Source organism: Engraulis encrasicolus, chromosome 17 (assembly GCF_034702125.1).
Source record: "Engraulis encrasicolus isolate BLACKSEA-1 chromosome 17, IST_EnEncr_1.0, whole genome shotgun sequence".
Classification (NCBI taxonomy): domain Eukaryota; kingdom Metazoa; phylum Chordata; class Actinopteri; order Clupeiformes; family Engraulidae; genus Engraulis; species Engraulis encrasicolus.
Window position 1 is genome coordinate 26,558,725 of NC_085873.1, and position 15,000 is coordinate 26,573,724.

Consider the following 15,000-nt stretch of genomic DNA (forward strand, 5'->3'; position numbering starts at 1 on the left):
ATGTCTATTTTCTGTTATTTATTTTTTCTGTGCAGTAAAAGAAATAACAGAAAATAGATATCCATGTGGCACCAGATTCTTTTCCCTTTGCTCTTATTTAGTCCTGCTCTGGTTGCACCGTATTGTCAATTTAGAAGCGCGGAGTGCATATCTCCTTTGTTCTTTATCTAATGTTTCCACAATAATATACATATATTAAATGATCTAAATAAATGTATATTCATTCAATGAAATCTAAAACAGGTGATTCAAAATAAATGTGCTTTATTACCGTAGTTAACCCCCATTTCAGATACACAACACAAAATCAGAATTTCCCCCCCAAAATCTTTTTACTCTTCATCAAAACAGCAAGTACAGACAAACATAGCCACCGTAAATATCACACCGGTGTTGACCACGTGTTCCCCACAAGTTACCAAGAGACACTTGGAGATCAAGAAGTGTAACAAAAACAGAGTATGATTTAAAAAAAAAAAATTCAGTATACACCAATGTAGCATCTGCTAAGGAAGTACACTCACTCTGAGCCAGGTGCCGTTTTATTCACTAATATACCATCATTTAACAGTCCCGTGGCCCACTCATTCTGTCAACCACCGCTGTGTTGTGACAGTGGTCCTGTTCAGTGTCCCTTGGTCGGAACATTACCCCCTCAGGTCAAAGTTCCTCGCCCCAAGGTTACCATGAACTTCATCCGTAACAGCGTGAGCTTAATAGTCCACAAGTTAAGACAAAAAGTCCCTGAGGCGAGCGGGTGGTCTCCGTCTCTGGTCTAGTCAAGGAGGCCGAAGGAGAGTCTCCCCGTGCACCAGGGGAGGAGAGAGTGAGAGGTTTTCAGGGTGTATGTGTGGGTGGGTACCCAAGCATGTCTGTTACCCCTGGTTGGTGGCTGCTCTGCATTTGACTGTGGGTGTGTCCTGTGTGAGGAGGGGGAAGGGGGGACTGTGTGAGGGGGTGTCCGCAAACGTGAATCCGTGGTCAGGTGTGGCTAATGGTCGTGTGGTCATGGGGCGTGTGGAGGGGGGGTTGCTGTGTGGTACATCACCTCCCCAAGTCGCTCCAGCACTTGACCGTGGCCTACCCAGCGGCTGTCCAGTTTCGCGCAGCACCCCTTCCTCCGCTGCGGGCTGTAGAGTCGGACCAGTTCGCCCACCTCCAGTTCTCGGCTCCTGTGGTGCAGGTTCATAACTTCTCCTCTGCCACACCGCTGCTAAGCACCAACACCCTCAGTCCTGATCTGAAACAGAGAAGTGCAACAAGAAAATACTACATTAGCAATATACAAGATCTTAAATACAAATGCATACTTCAGAGCCAGATAAACATCTAGGTTATTTAGTGGCGCCCGCAGTCCAACTGATATTGAGGTCTGAGGCCATAGCCACACACAGTTTTGCAAATGGCCATTTAAATGAATTGATGCCTGTATTATCATTTACAACCTAAACATATATTGGAAAACATTCATTTTCATTCATCATCTGTACCGAGATTCAAAAATGCATCACTAAATTTGACAACAATAATAGTATTGATGATTGGAATAATATGAAACAATGCAGTAGGACTATGCCATTTATTAATCTCACAAACCTTTGCAATGACAACGTATGCCACAAGCAGTCAGGTCCATCAAGTCACCAAGGTCAAGTTATCCAGCCGTTCTAATGGAGGAATCGCAGTTCAAAGCCAATGAAATGCTCCCGGAACCAAGCACCATTTAGCACCTTTAGATCTGAAACGGAGAAGTAGCGATATACTATGTATTAAATACAATGCATTCATGATCGGGGTAATCATCATACGATGCATCAGTTGGGCTACACCATTTACTACTAATAAAAGTAGCTTCATTTGTATAGCACAATTTATACAACACATGCAGCTGAAAGTGCTTTCACGATTTGGGGGAAAAATGTTGGCAGCGTTCATGCAGGTAGCTAGACCAACCGTATTAAGTGGTGGAAAAATAATTGAGTCAGAATACAACATAAATGTCACCAACCTTTTAATGACAACATGCACCACGAGGGGAGTCGGGTCCTTCAAGTCACCAAGGTCAAGTTGTCCAGCCGTTCTAATGGGCGAATCCCAGGTCAAAGCCAACGGAATGCTCTCTGTTCCAAACACGAACACCTTCACTCCTGATCTGAAACAGAGAAGTACAGGGAAATACCACATTAGCGACATATGTATTAAATACAATGCATTTAGGGTCGGGGTAATATCTAACCATGCATCAGTTGGGCTACACCATTTACTACTAATAAAAGTAGCTTTATTTGTATAGCACAATTCATACAACAAATGCAGCTTAAAGTGCTTTCATCGTTTCGGGGGAAATGTTGCCAGCGTTCATGCAGGTGGCTAGATCAACAGTATTAAGCGGTGGAAAAATAATGAAGTCAGATTACAACATAAATGTCACCAACCTTTAAATGACGGCATACACCACACGGGGAGTCGGGTTCTTCAAGTCACCAAGGTCAAGTTGTCCAACAGTTCTAATGGGCCAATCACAGGTCAAAGCCAACGGAATGCTCCCGGTACCAAACACCAACACCTGCACTCCTGATCTGAAAAGAAAAGCACAAGTAAAATTCTTTAGTGGCAATATACAGTATAGTAAATTCAAATGGTTCAGACTCTAAAAGAGCCAGACAAACACCCAGGGAATTAGTGGAGCCCGACTGCTAATGTTTAAGGCCACACCCACACACGGTTCTCTGACAATATAATGTTAAAATTTCCATTACAGATTGCAACCACAATTGAAACATTATTTTTCTGAATATATCAATAAGCATATTTGGAACCAACATTTCTACTTAAGATTCACACCTATAATAATGCTAAATCTAATCAAAATGACCATGCACACACCCATTATGTTATACTCCACAAGGGGGTTTGATCTCACAGGGGTAAAATAGAATAACAATGAATGAAATTTATACAAATTCGGTGGTCAATTACTTACAATCACGGAGATGTTGGCGGCTGCAGGCCTACGTTACAGTCATTGAAGTTAACTGCAAAAGATTTTAAGACATTCAGTGAACGTGCAGTACAACATTATTTGTCACGATCATGATGACAACTACAATGTAAAGATTAGTCCACTTGTGAATCACACATACTAGACGAGCAAACACTTAATTTGCTGAGATTTTAGCAATTGGCTTTCATGACCGTGGGTGACTTATTAGGTCTCGCAACTTGTTACATGCATGCAAAACGTCCCATGCTGAAAAACATTAGTCGGAGGGGCTAAACACCGTGTTGCGGATTAACGGAGGAAAATTAGGCGCGAGAGACTGGTGCACCAGCCGGCTACCAGACGTGAGACAATCTGAAACCATGCTGCCGAATGGGGGAGCGTACCAATGTTCCCACGCCCCATTGGTCCCACAGCCCATTGGTCCCACGGCCCACTGGTCCCACAGCCCATTGGTCCCACAGCCCATTGGTCCCACAACCCATTGGTCCCACATCACTAAGACTTTTTTTCATTTTTTAGGCCCATTGGTCCCACAGCCCATTGGTCCCACAGTCCATTGGTCCCACAGCCCATTGGTCCCACGTTGCTTTTTTATTTGAATTTCTAGGCCCATTGGTCCCACGGGACTCACTAGTTCAAGGCTCTTTCGGTACTTACCGCTTACGTCATACGACCCTAATCCTAACCTTAACCCTAAACCTAACCCTAACCCTAACCCTAACCTTAACCCTAACCCTAACCCTAAACCTAACCCTAACCTTAAATCGCTTGTTTGAAATGTTTGATTATCATGTGAAGTACCGAGAGGGCGTCAAACTAGTGGGTCCCTTGGTCCCACAGCCCATTGAAGTGTTTGTGATGTGGGACCAATGGACTGTGGGACCAATGGGCTGTGGGACCAACGGACCTAAAAATAAATTTAAAAATCTTAGTGATGTGGGACCAATGGGCTGTGGGACCAATGGGCTGTGGGACCATTGGGCCTAGTTTTGAAAAAACGCAAAAGTCTTAGCAATGTGGGACCAATGGGCTGTGGGACCAATGGGCCGTGGGAACATTGGGCTGACCCCCCGAATGGTGCAGTCCTACGCTAAGCAATTATTACTTCAACCAAGAAAACCGGTGCACCACTTTAAGTCTGTTCCCTCAAAGTTCACAATAGTTAATTCCCTCAGACGGCCCACACATACCACGAACCAATATTTCGATAAACGAATATCTGCTTGCAATCGAGAGAAAGATGTTACCTCGTCGTCGCCTGCCATTATCTAAAGCAGTGCATGAACTCCCAAGCCCCCGTACTTTACTCCCCCTCTCGCCCTCATGAGCAGAGCATGTACAAAGTTTAAATAGAAAGCACTCATGACCCTGAATGGGTTACATTATTGACTTACATTTCGAACAGTTTGCAGACAGAGGAAACCGACAACCGCAGAACCACTTTACTGTCAATTATTAGAACCAGTGCAACCGAGTATGTCCACCTGCGTGCGAAACTGGATTCACACATGCTACTTTCCATTAAAAATTAACTATCACATTGCCTAAACCAACACTTTCCCGTTAAATTTCCCAATGGCGGGGTATAGCTTACACTTTCATCTTCAATAGGGACACGGTCGGACCGTTAGCTAGTTAGCCTGCACATGCCAACACCTGACTGACTGGCTAGTCGTTAATTTCATGGCCTTTTCGTAACAATCTTTTCAAGACAGTGTTTTAAAACATTGCGATATTAAGTACTCGCTAATGAGCGGATTATTCATTGGGATTTCCCCCCAGCAATTCTCTCTTACCTGTTTCTCTGCATGCGGCCGCCATCAATCCATCTTTTTTGAACAGGACACTGCTTCCAAGACGCATGCGCAAGGGGAGGTTTCAAATTAAAAGACAAACTCATTTGTTTTGGTTTCATGAATGTTAGATAGATTCTAAATGTATTGTGTTGGAACAATATTATTTGAATGCATTTGATATTAACCCTAACTCATTTCTGTTGGTTTCATAGACGTTTGATAATTATATTGTGTTGGAACAATGGTATCTAAATGCATTTGATATTTAACCAATCTCTTCAAGTAAATCAAGCACAAAAACAATGTGGCAAACCAAAGAAGGGCTTGGGTCGTTTTTATGAGTGTGTACACAGGACAGCTGACAGCTTTGACTGGGCCCAGGACAAACTCCTCAGAAAGGGCCCCTCACCCAATACATTCAATGTAATGAAGATCCAATTATGCCCCCCCCATCTCCCTGGGCCCAGGACAACTGACCCCTTTGCCCACCCTAGTCAGCTTCCCTGCATGTACAGTATGTGTATGAGGAAGCAAGCACACATACGTAATGTAGCCTATGTGTGTCCATGGGATTGTGTGTTTACGTCTTAGTCTTGAGGTCTCTCTCAGTCTCCAGCAACATGTGAAACAGCAGCGCCTCGAGCCTCAAAGCTCTCTCATTATCGCCACTGTGTTCATTCATCCTCTTATAGTGTTACTGCACATGTGTGTGTCTGTGTGTGTGTGTGTGTGTGTGTTTCTGTGTGTTTCTCTGTGTGTGTGTGTGTGTGTGTGTGTGCGTGCATGCGTGTGTGTATGTGTTTGTGTGCGTGCGGGTGTGCGTGCCCGTGTGCGTGCGTGCATGCATGTGTGTGTGCTTGTGTTCCTGTGTGTGTGTGTGTGTGTGTGTGTGTGTGTGTGTGTGTGTGTGTGTGTGTGTGTGTGTGTGTGTGTGTGTGTGTGTGTCTGTGTGTGTGTGTGTGTGTTTCTGTGTGTTTCTGTGTGTGTGTGTGTGTGTGTGTGTGTGTGTGTGTGTGTGTGTTTCTGTGTGTGTGTGTTTCTGTGTGTGTGTGTGTGTGTATGCGTGTGTGTATGTGTTTGTGTGCGTGCGTGTGTGCATGCATGTGTGTGTGCTTGTGTGTGTGTGTGTGTGTGTGTGTGTGTGTGTGTGTGTGTGTGTGTGTGCGTGTGTGCATGCATGTCTGTGTGTGTGTGTGTGTGTGTGTGTGTGTGTGTGTGTGTGTGTGTGTGTGTGTGTGTGTGTGTGTGTGTGTGTGTGTGTGTGTGTGTGTGTGTGTGTTCATCAGTCCTCTCATAGATTGGGGCGATCAACTGGATTATTCACATCATGTAAACAATCAAGCCACAAACAGCCCTCGCTGTCCTCTGGAGCGCTATAGGAGTGGTCATGTTTGTATGTTTGTGTGTGTGTGTGTGTGTGGTGCCTGTGTGTGTGTGTGTGCGCGCACATGTGCGTGTGTGTGTGTGCGGTGTCTGTGTGTGTGCGTGCGGTGTCTGTGTGTGTGCGTGCGTGCACGCGTGCGTCTGTGGGTGTATGTGTGTGTGTGTGTGTGTGGGCATGTGTATGTCTGCGGGCAAGTGTGCTCTTATGCTTATGTGGGTATATGTGTGCATATGCTTTATATTTATGTTTGTACATGCTTGGATGTGTGTGGGAGAGAGTGAGAGACATGAAACGAGCAAAATAAGAACAGGAACTCGGTGACAGTGAGAGATAGATTTTGAAAGAGAGAGAGAGAGAGAGAGAGAGAGAGAGAGAGAGAGAGAGAGAGAGAGAGAGAGACAGAGAGAGAGACAGAGATATGGACAGAGCGAGAGAGAGACAGAGATTGGACAGAAAAGGAGAGAAGAGGGCGAGAGAGGGGGGGAAGGGGGGGAGGGGGGGAGGGAAGAGTGTGTATTGGCATATTTGGACAAAGCAACAGAGATCTTAAATATTGATGGTGTCAGTCTCTCTTTATTATTGATTGGAACACATGGGGGCCCATTGCTCTGTAATGGCAGCAAGGCGGCGTAAGTGGTTGCAGTGGGGAATGATTATTTGGTTGCGCACGTCCTGTTTGACTCCCTCATGGCTTGTTTGGGGATGGCTGCCAGTGCTGGGGTCCGTTTCTCAATTCTTGTCGTTGCTTACCGTCTTAAGACCGTCTTACCGTTCCCTTCACTGTAAAACATTGCAGCCTCGCTTAGTTAAAACCACTTACTAGGTCTCTTCAACACAATGAGCTCTGATAAGTCCTCGATATTTAACTTAAGTGAGGAAGTTTTTTCTCTAATACAACTTACGCATGCCTATTGTGTTGATTATTTGATAGTTCTGGCAGATTTGAAGTGTTGAATGAACTTAGGTTGGCAAGTCAGCCGTTGAAAAAAAGAAAGAGAGGGAAAGGCGGGAATATTTAACTCTGAGAAATCCATTGAGTTGAAGTTCCATGGTTTGGTTGAACTTGGTTTTGAAAGTCAAAGGTTTGAATGGAAATAACCGCGAATCAGTGGGGGTGGGGCTAAACAACATGCATGCAGCATGAAGTTGGAACGTCTGTTTGCTGAATGCTGAGTCAAATAAGCCGGCCCTGAAGAATGGAAATGGTTTACTAATAGCTTAATAACACCGCGAAACTCGATTCTCGGGCAAAAATAAGAAATCACAGCTGCACCGAAGCGCGGAAGAAGACAACCGTCGTTAGCAATGGAATTAAGGACCTCAACATCAACCGTCAAATGCTCCAAAGGGACTGGATTTAACTCGCACTCTCCATGGCGATTGAGCCACATCTAGTCTTTGACCGGTAAGCTTAACTATTTTTAATTGTCAGAATCAGTGATGTAACCTGTGTGGTTAAACTGAAGCCCAAAAGGATAAACTTTTTTAAAATATCTCTGGTATGGTGGGCTCACTAGCCTAACACTAGCCATGTTGCGCGCAAAATATGAAATGTTTAATGTAGGAGAAACCGGTCATGAACGAAATGGTAATTGCTTATTTCAAATGGCAGGTTATCCACATTTCATGAGTTTGTAGTTCCAAATGGCCAATCGTCAGATTGCTATGCTACATGGTTGTGTAATTGTGTCCGAACACCCAGCGTTGTGAAAGGGGACCTCATCGGAACATGTTTTACGCACCGTTTTTTACACGGCATTAGAACTAGTCCTACCATTTAAAAAGTCACCCTGTGGAATTTTATTCAGACTACCTCAAAGGAAATATCGGTGTATAATCTTGGCTGTTTATTTACTTCATTTTAATCGAAGTCAAACTCAGACAGGCCTACTGCTGAAGGACATTATTGGCTATTTTAAACAGGTCAGTTAACCATTGCGACAATGTGCCTTTTGAAGCGATGCTTTCAGCGTTCAATGCTATAACACATTCGGTAGACAACATTAGTCAAGAGGAAAAGCGTGTAAAAACTTAGTATTACAAGAGAACTATTGTGTGTTTTAACTACAGGGTGCTTCATGCTTCTACCAATGGATGATGGGGTCTGACAATAGAGCTGATGGGAACATTCTCACCGAAGAGGAAGAAGAAGATTCTGAACTACATTGAGGCCATGGAGTGTGTTTAATGAGTAATACAGGTACATCTGTCTGATGAATGTGGCATATAATGTATTCTGTTATTTGGGCAATATAACCCATATTAATTAGCTGTTCTCATTCATATTCATTCACACAAACTTCAATCCCCAGTTGTTTTTATGTATCCATCTCTTATACATTATTCTTTTCTTTTCTGTTATTTATCTGCTTCAGCTAACGGTGTCCCACAAGACTGCTACCACAGACCTTCATGGGACCTATCCATTCTTTCTGGGTTGGCTTGAGGTTCTTCAGAGAGAAACTGAAAACTGGTAGGTAGCCAACAGTACTCTAGTGACTGTATGGAATGTAATTATGTTTTATGCTGTGTTTTTCAATATCAATATGTACAGAGATTGTGATTCAATGTAATACGTACTATTCATCTACATTCTCCTGTTTTTGCAGGACACAGACCTAAAGCAGAGGACAACAGCTCTACATTGACTCAGAGGAATCCTCCAGTACGACGTAAGACTTTACAAATACTTTCCTAAACCCGTATAAATGTAACTGATGCACAAGCAACTGTGGTAGGGGATTTGTCTACTTATGCCAGGATTGACACCTCTGGTGAACATTCATGCTGTTATACTATTGACTAATAACACGTTGTTTATTTGCCCATTGTGTGTGTGTGTGTGTGTGAGAGAGAGAGAGAGAGAGATAGAGAGAGAGAGAGAGAGAGAGAGAGAGAGAGAGAGAGAGAGAGAGAGAGAGAAATGGCAGTAATGTTACACTAGTGCCTAGGTTTGGATTCAAGGTAATCCTAATCACTTACAACTACACTCACCTGTTTTTGCAGGACACAAACCAAAACCACTGCACAGCTCTACATCAACTCCCACACTTTCAAGAGGATTCCTGCAGTATGCTGTAAGTCTTCATATTTACAAATGCTTTCCTAATTTAGGTCGTTCTCTTGTCTAACAACAGTTATAGTCCACCCATATACTGTGTGTGTGTGTGTGTGTGTGTGTGTGTGTGTGTGTGTGTGTGTGTGTGTGTGTGTGTGTGTGTGTGTGTGTGTGTGTGTGTGTGTGTGTGTGTGTGTGTGTGTGTGTGTGTGTGTGTGGAAATAATGCACACACTTTACATCGTTAAGTAGGTGTTAATTAAATATCATGTGACTGTTTAGTCACCATCTATTCTCAAACTGACATCCACTCTAATCCAGGCACTAGTGGCAACGCACTTTACCACATACAACTCTATTTGTAATATTATGCATTCATTTGGAATGGCTGCATTCACTTCCAAGGACTGTTGCAGGTCTTACAGTGTAAACCTAAAACCTACATATTTTTGAGAATAGACAGAACTGTAAAATGATGTCTGTGCACATTTTCTTACACTTTGAAGAAAAAAAAACAATGCACACATATAGTATTTTGGTTTAAAGTGTTTCGGGACACCTTGCTTGTGTGTGTGTGTGTGTGTGTGTGTGTGTGTGTGTGTGTGTGTGTGTGTGTGTGTGTGTGTGTGTGTGTGTGTGTGTGTGTGTGTGTGTGTGTGTGTGTGTGTGTGTGTGTGTGTGTGTGTGATGGCAGTAATGTTTCACACATAAGTATATATTTTTTTTGTATTTGTATCTTTTCAGGTTCATGGTGAAGACCAGCTTGAGACTGATAGGGATGCAAGTTGGACTGCTTATCAAAGACAAAGGCCAGCTACAAGTTTTCATCATTCATCACAAGGTCGACATCATTCATCTCAAAGGGGGCATGGCAACTGGCTAGTTGGGCTCAATGTGAAGAAAAAGACTGAATCTTTTGTGTGTTCACAAAACATGGACTGTTGACCACACAGTGTTTTGGACTTGTACTACATCATGTACTGTTACTCTTTTCAATGACATCACACGTATTGGTAAAACGGTCCCTGGAGTAATATTTGAATTAGATTCCTAAGGTCCCAGAAGTCATGGATGAGGGTACTAATGTATGGTTACAGATTCAAACCTGCAACCTTCCAATTGCAAGATTAAGCTTAATGCCCAATAGACCACAGCTCTGTACAGTACATTTTCTTCTACATAAATCATTTCTCCCTCCATCAGTCTTACCAAAACATAATGTTTTCTTACTGCAACCCCAATTTCTCCCGTGCCCTGTTTGGCTAGCTGATTTGTCATGAATTTTGGTGGTATAAAGTAGTAACCATCTGTGTATGTATTGATATGTGAAATTGAACTTGAACAACAAATATGTAGTTGAATTCACGTTTTGACTTATAATTTCAAGGCAGCAGGGGAACTTGGTTTTGGTAGTCTTTTTTGAATGTACTATACAAGTTAAAATAAATTTGGAATTTCAATCATATATCACATGATGTCTATCATTGTGTTATTTAAACTTTCCATCTGAAGGTGAAGTGATTTGTAATGGCTTTTTAATTCAGCTTACACTATCAATTTCATTGAACAATTGCTACAAAGTCCAATCAACTTTGACGACTAAGAACATTATGTTGAGACAACAACAACATTGTAGTTGGATCAACTTTATAGACTTTGATTTCTGAGTTGATACAAAAATAATCCTGAAGTTCAGTTAACTTGCAAACTTAAGGCAGCAGGGGAACTTGGATTTGGAAGTCGAACTGGCTTCAAATGTTTTACAGTGTAGGATTTAGTGGTGAGCGTCGCTGTCGAGAGAGAGTTAAGTCGCTTGTACGAAGGACTTTGCTAACGACGATAGCAAAGACGCTTTCGAGAAACGGACCCCTGCTTAGTCCTATGTTTTTATTACATAAATTAGAGTAAGATTAGGACATACAAACATCCTAATATTCACGCATAAACACACTGCAACAAACACACACTTACACACAGTGTAAATCACAAGGTACCGGAACGCAAAACACATAAGACGTCACAACGATGACGAGTTGGACAGAGGTCCCGGAACGCACAGAAAAAAATACATATGAATGGCCACTGGTTGTGTTGTGGTATACTTAAGCCCCTATTTCTATTCTTGGCAACTGTCTGGGGAGGGGAAAAGGGGTCTGAGGGTCCTCCTCAAGAAAATAAAAATCCGATATACAAATACCTGCATTGAAACAAAATTGTGTCTTGTTTCCGCTCAAAATGGAACCGTACTTACGTTTCTTAATACGGGACGATTCAGTATTTCAAGGGATGGTTGGCATACCGATCTATTTCAGATAACAGCCCTATTAAATGCTGTAATGACAACAACCAATAATTTATAAGCAACATGACTCAGGAAGTGACCGTGACAGGCACAGCACAACACCGTTCATTAATGGAGACCAATGGAGGCCAACTGAAACCAACTCTTTCACGATCGCTTCAAATTATTAGGCTTCAAATTATTAGGAAACACAACAAACTTTCAGCCACCATTATGAATATGTTCTCCAATGAGTGGTTCACGATCCATCCTCCAGCATAATTGAAGTATGCAGCCAATTTGGGAGACCAATTCAAACCAGACCCCTGCTTTATTGTCCATACCGAAACAGCCCCCTGTTTCAAAGTGCCAAGCTCATATCATTCATGAAATGACCTCCAGAGTCATTGTATTACTTTATATTACTTGGCTCAGAGTTGAATTCGTTTTGGCTGTAGGCATGCTAACCCGTTTACCAGTCCTTTGCAGCCATTTCAGGAGAACCTTAACATGACAGTGCCTTTTATCATGAGTTTGCACGTCCCACGATCCACGTCCCCACCAGCTTATTGCTTTGAGAGCATGCAAAACCATTATATTTTCATGGAGTTCTGATAACAAGAAGCTAGCAAAAGTTTAGTCAACCTAGCTATCTATAAGAAATGCCAGATTACACTGACAAAATATGTGGTACTATCTGAACGTAACATATTGGTCAACCAGTTTATTCAGGTTTGTGGTGGGTAAACAACACAATAGTTTTCCCAAGGTCATCTTTGATAAAGGTCCACAGCAATAAATCCGAGACAGTAAACCAAGTGAGCCTACCTTAAATTATCATCTCTTCCTAGGGGAACATCCATACTGTATTGTCCGTGCAAAGATCTTCGTGGTAGAATCCTTTTGGTGCCTGTGCTGATATTTTCGTAAATAACTAGATGATCGATGATTTTATCGATTATAATCTAGCATCTCAGTAAGTTGCTGTCAAACTCGTGAAACTGTTTGAAGCACTGGGTCGTGATGACTCCAAGAGCACTAGTAGTGAAGGTCATAATTCATCAACTCTCCTGTCAATCATGTTTACAAGCGCGCTAAGCCAATAATCGTGAGAAGCAAATTTATGGTGCTTCAAAACTGGGACTTTGGTGACTGCTAGCCAATCGAAAAATGGATTTACTGTCATTGACTTCAATTAATTTGCTTCATTCTGCAATACCGTGCCTCACCACAGCATCGCTAACAGAGAGGTTCTATATGTTGCTACCTGGTGTTGCTCTTTCATCGGTTGATAGGATAGCTTGAACTCATTAAAATCTATATATAATGTATGAAGAGTTCAGATGCAAACCCCCCTAAGTGCCTTTTCAGGAACATTTCATAATTCATTTGTATGTAATACAAAACTATCAAAATTGCATTTTTATTTTATTCATGTAATTTAAATATTTATGTGTATTATCAAGTACATGAAGGTAAACCAAACCAACAACAGGGTTCCCTAAAAATATAGAAGTGCAGGTCTTCAGAAATGGAGTTAAGGGGTTTTGTATCTAAACTCTTCATATGTATATCCTACATTTTATTCACGAGAGGTGCCGGATTACCCCAAATAAGTCCCGGAACAAAGTGGGGGCAAAATCGAGAGGTGGGGGATCCTGTTTCGACTATTTAATTAACCCCTGCTCACGCATATGCACTGCACACACACATATGTATAATGCACACACTGGCCATGTAGACACACACACAAACACACACACACACACACACACACACACACACACACACACACACACACACACACACACACACACACACACACATTCACACACACACACACACAAAAACACACACACACACACACACACACACACACACACACAGACACACACACACACACACACACAAAAAACACACAAGCAGAACAAATTAGCGCACATGAACGCACCGCACGCATGCAGGGGCAGGAAGTAAGCCAGAGAGAAATATAGACATGCGCAAGGACACACGCACACACACGCGCACGCACGCACACACGCACGCACGCACACACACACACACACGCACACACACACACACACACACACACACACACACACACACACACACACACACACACACACACACACACACACACACACACACACACACACACACACACACACACACACACACACAGCCCCCACTTTACTGTTCCACAGTGACATGCTATAAACGTTTCCATCAGGATCTGCTGTCATCTCAAGATCCATCAACTGCCCATCCAATCTCCCTCTCTACACACACACACACACACACACACACACACACACACACACACACACACACACACACACACACACACACACACACACACACACACACACACACACACACACACACACACACACATCTCTACCTTTTTAAGCACACCCGGGTTCCCCTGCCAAAGATCTGAAATTTGCATGGACACATGCACACACACACACACACACACACACACACACACACACACACACACACACACACACACACACACACACACACACACACACACACACACACACACACACGGTCAACCTCTGAAATTTCCATGCAATGTACGTGCAACATTGTCGTGACTCCACATCCTCATGACTCTTTCATTAATGTCACCGGTTTTGCTATGTGAAAGTAGGTGTGACACGTGTGTGTGTGTGTGTGTGTGTGTGTGTGTGTGTGTGTGTGTGTGTGTGTGTGTGTGTGTGTGTGTGTTTATGTACTGTATGTAATGATAGGGGTGAGGTGTTTGTTTCTCCAAGCCGACTGTGATGACCACGTACATCCAGGTCACCCGCGGTGAAATAATGACAATGCAGCATGAATGTGAGGCTTTCAACGGTAAACACTGGTTAGATTCTAGTTCCCACCCGCAGTTTTCTGGAGTTTTCTTTAAAGGGAATGTACAGTACATGTACACAAATTCATACAAAAAAATACATAAATATGTACACATACCGGTATGCATTTTCTGAAAAAAGAGATACAACTCAGTACCTTAAAAGGTAAAAACTCTTGCCTCTGTGGCAGTACACTTAGATGGTATTGAGCTGTACTGGTACCCTCATGCTTTGTACCTTTAACGCAGGGCTATGGCTCTCTGTAATGTCATAGCAATGTTGTTATGATGTAGTTAAGCATTTTCAGCAAGTGAATAGGGTCGCCGGCGACCCCAGCTGCAGTAAGAGGCTACGTGCCTCATCTGTACCTTCAAGATCAAGTTTGTACCTTTAAAAAATGGTACAAATCTGTAGCTTCAACAATGGTTCTAATTTGTACCGCAATGGTACCACCCCAGAGACAACTTACTTGACCATCTTAAAGGATAGTTCCGGCATAAAATGAAAGTTATACTCTTGTCTGTGCCTCGGCTTGGCTGACAAGACCTTTGTTATGATAGCTCTGTCTTATTGCTTATTGGCAGCATGTTTCGCTAAAAAGCTTAAAATAAGCTAAC

At 42.8% G+C, this 15,000-nt stretch overlaps 1 long non-coding RNA gene across 1 annotated transcript; it reads left to right on the forward strand.

The window, feature by feature from the left end:
• Nucleotides 1–8,771: 8,771 nt before the first annotated feature.
• Nucleotides 8,772–10,690, forward strand: LOC134467367 (uncharacterized). The gene is made up of 3 exons (XR_010038525.1): nucleotides 8,772–8,856; nucleotides 9,191–9,261; nucleotides 9,986–10,690. It is a non-coding gene; the product is annotated as an uncharacterized LOC134467367 (long non-coding RNA).
• The last annotated feature ends 4,310 nt before the right edge of the window (nucleotides 10,691–15,000 follow it).